The following is an 8,526-nucleotide window of genomic DNA, read 5'->3' as shown; positions in this document are numbered from 1 at the left end:
ACCCTAAGTACTACAGCGCACATCTGTGCACTTGCAGACATTTAGGGGTTATAAATTTTAAACCTAAAGCCTAGTAAAACGAAAACAACAACCCCACTTTTGCTCGCAATCAAGTTTTTGGTACCGTTGCCGGGGACTTTGATTTGTTTACTTTTACTTTTTTTTTTGAATTTTTCAGGTTTCTCTGCGATGGGAGACCGGGAACATGTTCCCGGGACTCTTGGTGATCCACCATATCGCGTGGATGGTGATCCAAGCGACGATGACCTGACTGATCATGAGTTTGAAGAACCGATCTATGATGATAATGAGCTGATCGGATCGACCAAACATAAAGATGATGATGAACTGATTGGAAGTTTCGATTCACTCGAGAAGTTCTTGGTAGATCGAAGAGCTATTCAACGAGCCTTACCAAAGGATGGCAAAACCAAAATTAAGGTACCATATATCCGTTTAGTTCAACAAAATCAATTCTATGGTGATTGATTCGAAAACTTGATAGACCATATCGAGACGTTCAAAGAATTATGTGCAACCATTACAGCAAATGGGGAGTACCACAAGTGTAGTCTTTTCCCATTCTCTTGAGAGACAATGCCAGCAAATGGCTAAAATCTTTGCCACCTGCTTCACTAAAAACCTGGGCAGCATGTAAAATTGCTTTCCTAAATCGTTTCTATACTAGAAATCGTTCAAATCTCTTAAGAAACAATATGAGAATTTTTAAACAAAAAGAAGATGAAGATCTTTTAGATACTTGGGAAAGATTTAGGGAATACCAAAGAGATTATCCACACCATGGATATACCGACGAATACCTGCTGGGTATCTTCTATCGAGGTATTACTCCAGAGTTACGACACTCTTTCAACACAGCAAGTAATGGAGACTTCTCAACTAGATCTGTAGAAGATGCTCACGTTTTCATCAAAAATTTTGCAAACAGCATCCGAAATCAAGCAACCTTTGGTAATTCTGCACTTCCTGAGCATAAAGAAGAGATTTCGGAAGTTATGAAGTGTCTCCATCACATAATGAGTCATCTTGGATTGCAACAACCAAACAAGGCACACAATACATGTAACTTTGATGGGACAACCCAATGGATTCTTATGATCAAGAGATGATGAACACTGCAGAAGTCTATCAAATTCAAGATTTTCCATTCGTTTCTGATCACCGCAGGTCCATTCATTCGAACCACGGCAAACCATGCTTTCACCGCGGTCGTGATGATGCTGACCGCGGCCAAGACCTGTTTCACCGCGGTCGCGAGCCTTCTAACCGCGGGAAACCGTCTTCCGAACTTGCCTGGACATCACCTTCCGAACCAATCTTGGCTATTCAATCTAATCATGTTCCATATCCTAGTTTTCCCTCTTCTGAAGCTGAAAACCTAAACAAAAGAATTCTAGAGCTTGAAAAATGTAGGTCTCAAGAAATTAGTGATCTTGGATCGGAACTAAAAACGATGCAAGAAGATTTCAATGAAAAATTTTCCACCCTCCTTAGCCTGATGATCAAAACTAATTCTAAAACCTTAGAAAATTCTGAAGAGGAGCCAAGTGAAAATTCTTTCGAAAACTCAAGTGAAGCAGATCCCTCCGATCATGTGAAAGCTATCACACTTAGGAGTGGATTAGCTTACAAAGAGCCTGAATTTCCTAAAGATCCCGAAGTTTAGGAAAAGGGTAAGGAAAAGGAGAAAGAAAGAGAAAGAATCACGATTGTAGATGTTGAAAAAGAAGTGGTAGGAGAGAAGGATGGAGAAGAAGTAAGAGAAGATACTTCCTGGAAAATTCTCGGAGAAGACCCAATCCCACCTCCACCAACTTGTGTCTATAAACCTAAACCTCCATACCCTAGAGCCTTAAGAGCCCCTAAGAAAGAGAAAGCTAAGCTGAAAGAGTTGATCGATCAATTAAATGTGAGATTACCTTTCGTAGAAGCATGTGCTATGATTCCCGCTTTAAGAAAATACATGAAGGGTATTCTAACAAATTCTTTAACTCTTGAAGAAGGCGTTATGATGATAACCCATGAATGTAGTTCTATCCTGCAAAGCTGAATCCCTGAAAAGAAAAACGATCCTGGAAGCTTCGTACTTTCATGCACCATCAATGATGTTGCTTTTGAACGTGCTCTCTGTGATTTAGGATCAAGCATAAACATGATGCCACTTTCAGTAGCAAAACGTTTAGGACACCACACTTTCCAGCCCACTAAAATTTCCTTAGTATTAGTTGATTGTTTTGTTAGACAACCTGTAGGTATCTTAATTGATGTTCCTGTCGAAATCGAAAAATGTTCCATACCCACCGACTTCGTAGTTCTAGAACTAGAAAGAGAACCTAAGGATCCCCTTATTCTTGGAAGACCATTCTTATCTACAGCCGGAGCCATAATCAATGTTCCTGAAGGAAAAATTGACCTTCATCTAGCCGGCCTAGTTATGCAGTTTGACATGAACAAAAGTTTCGATAAACCGACTCTGGATGGCAAAATTTGTTGGGTTGATGAGTTAGACGGAATTATTGAGGAAGTCTACGAAGATCTGCTTCTAGACGACCCTTTAAGTATCACGCTTTCACCCGTAAAAGATGAACGCAATTTCCTTGAAGAAATTTCAAGTGAGTGCGCACATATGCTTGATAAATCCGAAACTTATAGGAAACCTCTAAACTATCTAGATTTTAAGGACCAAACAAACATTTCTACACCTCCTAAAGACACTGCTGCAGCAATTAATGATCCTTGGAGCGAGCTTAAAGCCCCTAAAGTCGAGCTTAAACCTCTTCCCGTCGGACTTAAGTACGCTTTCCTTGGACCAAATTCTACTTATCCTGTCAAAATAAATTCTGGTTTGACGGAAGAAGAAACCACAATGCTGTTGACTGAGCTGAGAAATCATAGAAAAGCCTTAGGATATTCACTTGATGACATACCTGGAATCTCTCCAGATCTTTGTATGCACAAGATAAATATAAAGGATAATGCTAAAAACTCAATCGAAAGTCAAAGGAGACTGAACCCTAACCTCATGGATGTTGTCAAGAAGGAGATTATGAAGCTTTTAGAAGCTGGAATAATCTCTCCTATCTCAGATAGCACTTGGGTTAGCCCAGTTCATGTTGTCCCAAAGAAAGGAGGAGTCACTATCATTAAAAACGATAAGGATGAAATGATCGCTACAAGAACAGTCACCGGACACCGTATGTGCATCGATTACCGGAAACTGAACGCAGCAACTAGGAAAGATCATTTTCCACTCCCCTTCATAGATCAAATGCTAGAAAGTTTAGCTAATCACCCCTACTATTCCTTCCTTGATGGATACTCTGAATTTTTTCAAATTCCTATTCGACCGGAGGATCAAGAAAAAATGACATTCACTTGTCCATATGGGACATTTGCTTACCGACGTATGCCTTTTGGACTATGTAATGCGATGTCACGGCCCAATTTCAAGCCCAATGTTTACCTGATGTAATGGGCCGGTGAATCTAGAACAAGGGGAGTAAATAGTTAGTTGGGAGTTAAAGACTATGTAATTAATTAAGTAGTTGGGGGTATAATAAATAAGTTATTTGGGAGGAAGAAAGTTCCAGAGAAAGGAACTAGTATAAATAGAGGGTGAACCTCTAAGTTGTAATCATCCAAGCATTTCCAAGCAATAAACTGTCTTTTCTCCTATCGCCTCTATATTTTCGTGAGTTCCTGTTCTAACCTCCAAAGGTCTGAATTTGAGCGAGGCTGACTTAGCATCTGCGAGGGGCAGTACGAGCTAAGGCCGCGCGGTTTGATTCAAGAGGAATCGGCCCGTGACAAGTGGTATCAGAGCGAAGTTCGACCGAGGGATCAAGGAAAGAACGGTGAGAGAAATGGCGAATGACGAAACCAACAACCAAGCGGTCATTACCGATGAACGCGGGAGGGAGTCCGCAAGCGGTCAAGGGAATAAGCAATGGCGTGACAAGAGTGTCTCGCGAGAAGTACTCAGCCGAGCTGTTAGGGAACTCGGCGACCGAATGGAGTCTTGGGATAACACCATCAAGGTGCTCGAGACCACGTGTTGGACGAGTTACAAGGTGTGAAGGAATCCGTCACCGACGTAGACTCACGGTATGATCGGTTGGAAGGCTTGATTATGGCCCTGCGGGAAGAGGTGACCGCAAGAATGGACGGCTTGGAGTCAGATCTGGCTATTTGCAGGAGGGCCGCAGCAGTGGGATTAACTACTCCGGTGGGAGGCCAAGTAGATGTTCTGAGGCCAGGTTGGTATAATGGGGCTCGGGATGCTCAGAAAGTTGAGAGCTTCGATAATCTTAATCTTATAGAGGGAGCTGCCAAGATCACAGCTGTAACATCATATCTGACCGACACGGCGATGCTCTGGTGGCGGAGAAAGCATGCCGACATAGAAAGGGGAGCGATGCAGCTTGATACTTGGGACGAGTTCAAGAGGGAACTAAAACGACAGTTCTATCCTGAGAATGTCGTGTATGAGGCTCAAAAGAAGTTGAGGGAACTTCGACAGAAAGGTGCGATTCGAGATTATGTTAAGGAATTTACTAATTTAACGCTGCAGATTCCTAACCTGTCCGAAGAAGATCTTGTGTTCTTCTTTACGGACGATCTCCAGAACTGGGCAAAGCAGGAATTACAGCGATGGGGAATCCGAACAGTAGATGAGGCGATTGCTGTGGCCAAATTCCTGAATGACTACCGCAAGGATAGTCCTCCTGACTCCTTTAATAGGAAGGATAAGGAGAAGGTCGGATCTAGAGGTGGGAGAGAGAGGCGAGACCACCACCGACCTCCACGCCCGGGAAGATCGGAGAAATTCTTGAGTCGAGACAAGTATGAGGCCAAGAAGAAGTCATTGGCACCGAGAGGCGGGTGCTTTGTGTGCAAGGGGCCACACGCGATGAAGGAGTGTCCGAAGCTAGGATCGCTGTCTGCTATCGTAGAGCAGCAAGAAGTCGAGACTCATGCGGAAACATCAGCCAAGATGGGATCTTTACAGCTCTTGAATGCGCTAAGGGCTGTTCCAGCGGCTAAAACCATGAGTAAGGGACTCATGTATGTCGAAGCCCAAATCAATGGAAAGATAGCCCGAGTGATGGTGGATACGGGAGCCACTCATAACTTCATGGCTACAGACGAAGCTAGAAGGCTTGAGATCCAGTGGGATAAATGGGAAGGATGGTTGAAGACGGTGAATGCTAAGGCACAGCCGGTTAATGGTACATCGCGAGGTGTGGAGATGAAGCTGGGAGATTGGATCGGCCCAGTGGATTTCTCCGTAGTACCTATGGATGATTTCAAGATTGTCATTGGGCTAGACTTTATGCGGCAAATTATGGCAATACCGATGCCTGCCCTTAGTTTGGTTTGCATCCTTAGAAAAAGGATCGCCATGTATTGTCCCTACTGTCGAGGACAAGAGCGGTGGACCAAGGCAGCTATCGGCGATTCAGCTTACTAAGGGAGTAAAAAAGGGCGAACCGACGTTTTTGGCCGTGATGAAGGTGGAAGGCGAATGCGGGAACACTACGCCAATTCCATCGACCATTGAGGCAGTTCTGGAAGAAAACAAAGATGTGATGCCTGATAAATTGCCAGAGAAGTTGCCACCTAGGAGGGAGGTAGATCACCGGATTGAGTTGGAACCAGGAGCTAAACCACCAGCGATGGCGCCCTACCGGATGGCTCCATCAGAACTGAAGGAGTTGGGAAAACAGCTGGACGAGCTGTTGGCTACCGTGAAGCTGAGGCCGTCGAAAGCTCCCTACGGTGCACCGGTTCTGTTCCAGAAGAAGCATGATGGGTCATTGAGGATGTGTGTGGACTACCAGGCACTTAACAAGGGAACTATCAAAAACTGTTACCCAATTCCTCTGATCGCTGATCTGTTTGACAGGCTTGGGGGAGCCAAAGTATATATCAAGATGGACTTGCAGAAGGGATATTATCAAGTCCGGATCGCTGAAGGGGATGAGCCAAAGACTGCCTGCATAACTCGGTACGGGTCGTTTGAATGGCTCGTAAGGATTTTTGGACTCACAAACGCTGCGGTCACGTTTTTCACCTTAATGCACCAGATCCTGCAACCGTTCTTGGACCGGTTCGTGGTGGCATACCTAAATGATATCGTCATCTACAACAACTCGATAGCGGAACATGTCGAGCATTTACACACAGTCTTCCGAATCCTTCGGGATAATAAGCTGTTTGTGAAGAAGGAAAATTTCACCTTCGCCACCAAAGAGGTCCAGTTCTTGGGGCATACTATTGGGCATGGTCGGATCAGAATGGACAATGCCAAGATCAAAGCGATCACTGTGTGGGAAGCTCCGACCAAGGTGACGGAGTTGCTGTCGTTCCTTGGGCTGGTGAACTACTATCGCCGGTTCATTAAGGGATATTCCAAAAGAGCTGCTCCTTTGACGGATTTGTTGAAGAAATCAAAGACGTGGGAGTGGTCTGATCGATGTCGGGAAGCCTTTGAGGAGCTGAAGATGATATGTTCATAATTTGCATCATTTAGGTTGTCTATTTCATTCCAAATCATGTTATTTCTCATGCATATTAGGTCCTTAGGTGTTGTTTTAAGACTTAGGAGTTGCATTAGGTCCCAATGAGTCTTTGCATGTTTGGAGTGTTTATCAGGTGTATTTGGAGCTATTTGGAGTTGAAAAGGTAAAACCAGGAAGAGAAATGGTAATCGGAGCTTTAAAAATGGTGAAAACAGCCTTTTGGAAGTTCTTGGCGCTGGCCTGTACTGCAGGAAGCTTTTTCTAGGCGATTTTCATGTACCGCGGGTGGATTTCTCGGCCAAAACACGTACTGGATGTTCAAGTTTCTCGGCCAAAATTCCCGGGTGCAGACATATCTCCGAAATCGCATTACCGAAAGGCCTTTCCGTCCGATTCAGCTGTCGGGGTCTTCATGAAAGTTGGAGATAATTGAGTCTAGATCTCAGAACATCTGAGATTATCTAGTTTGGAGCTATGTGCTGGAAGATACAGTCTCCGGAGTGAACACTGGTCCAAGAGCTCCTTGTTGATCGTTTCAATACATCGCAGAGATGGGGCGTCCGGGGAACCTTCCACTCCCCAAGCATCAAAGGTTTCTTCAAAAACGTTTTAGCTTGATGAGTCATCTTTCCTTTGGACTTGGTTTGATGCCATTTGGAGTTGTGAGGTGTGAGTTCCGGAAGAAGAGAGACACACATATCATTCTGGCATCAAAAGCATGGAAATTATGCTAAGTGTAATGTTGGCATGGTGGAATGCCACGGTCCAGATCTGACCGTGGCACGTGATGTAACCTTTCGGGATTTACCAAAAGGTAAAGCCACGGTCTACACTTGAACGTGGCAAGACAACACTTAAGATTATGCAGACCTTCGGGATTTGACACGCTCAGTAGACACGGCCTTGAACCTGACCGTGGCAATCACCAAATCATCAACACCTTGCCACGCCCAACATGACACGGTCCAGATCAAGAACGTGGCAATCCAAGAAGTTCATCACCCAAACCCAGAAAAGAAGAGACACGGCCACTAGACATGGTGTAAATCAAGCCATGGCAACCTTGATCATGAAGAATCTGTCCAAGAACTTTGACACTATCAGTTTGCCACGGTCTGGCCAAGCATCATCTGACCGTGGCAAACCACACAACTATCCATCAAAGCCGGGTCAGGATCCAGTTTGTCCTGGCTGACCCGGTCCATTAGCACTTAGTATATATAGCTTTTTGGAAAAAACCCTAAACATCTTATCTTCTACTTAGTTTTCTCTCTAGTTTTCTTTCCTTTTTAGTGTAAAAACGTTTTTGATTAAGAGATATCTGAAGGATTACATCATTCGAAAGCTGTTTCTTATCAATTACTCAACTCATCTAAACTCCTAATCATGATCAACATCACATCTTGCAAAGGAAATGGTGTGTTCATCATGATTAGTGAGTAGTCACTTTTTAAACTTCTAGATGTGTAGATTAGGGTGCTTAGATGTTTGATTTGTGATTTTTAGGGTCTAGATTCTCATTTCATTTCCTTAGTTAGCTGATCTTAATGCTAGATCTTTGCACATCACTCTGATCTAGAGCTTAGGCATTTCTCCACCCACAAGGTGTTTGATGAAATGCTTGAATGAGCTAAGCTAAGGGTTTATGCCTTTTTCATCAAGGGATTGATAGTTTAATGCATAAATGACATATTATAACTGTTTCTTAATGCTCATTAGTTCATATTTCACAAATGAGAATTTGGTTTGAAAATGGATTAGTGTAGAGATTAATGCCTTCATGAGAGGATTAGTCTAGATTAGAGTTCTAAGTTGAAATGTTTGAGATCATGTGATTTGCTATGTCTTTCTGTATAAGATTCAGTCTTTCTTTGTAGAGATTGTTTGGTCACTTATTGGGCTTGGTACATTATGCTTGTTGATTGCTTGGTTATATCTAATGGTTGTTAGACTTGATTAAGTGATTGCAAAGGGACTTCTGTCA

At 43.4% G+C, this 8,526-nt stretch overlaps 1 non-coding gene across 1 annotated transcript; it reads right to left on the bottom strand.

Annotated features, from left to right (window-relative positions):
* Window positions 1-700: 700 nt before the first annotated feature.
* On the bottom strand, window positions 701-808 carry LOC112082409. The gene has a single exon (XR_002897079.1). It is a non-coding gene; the product is annotated as a small nucleolar RNA R71 (small nucleolar RNA).
* Between the last annotated feature and the right edge of the window lie 7,718 nt (window positions 809-8,526).

This window comes from Eutrema salsugineum, unplaced genomic scaffold (assembly GCF_000478725.1).
Source record: "Eutrema salsugineum unplaced genomic scaffold, Eutsalg1_0 scaffold_8, whole genome shotgun sequence".
Taxonomy (NCBI): domain Eukaryota; kingdom Viridiplantae; phylum Streptophyta; class Magnoliopsida; order Brassicales; family Brassicaceae; genus Eutrema; species Eutrema salsugineum.
This window is presented reverse-complemented; position numbering and strand designations above follow the sequence as displayed.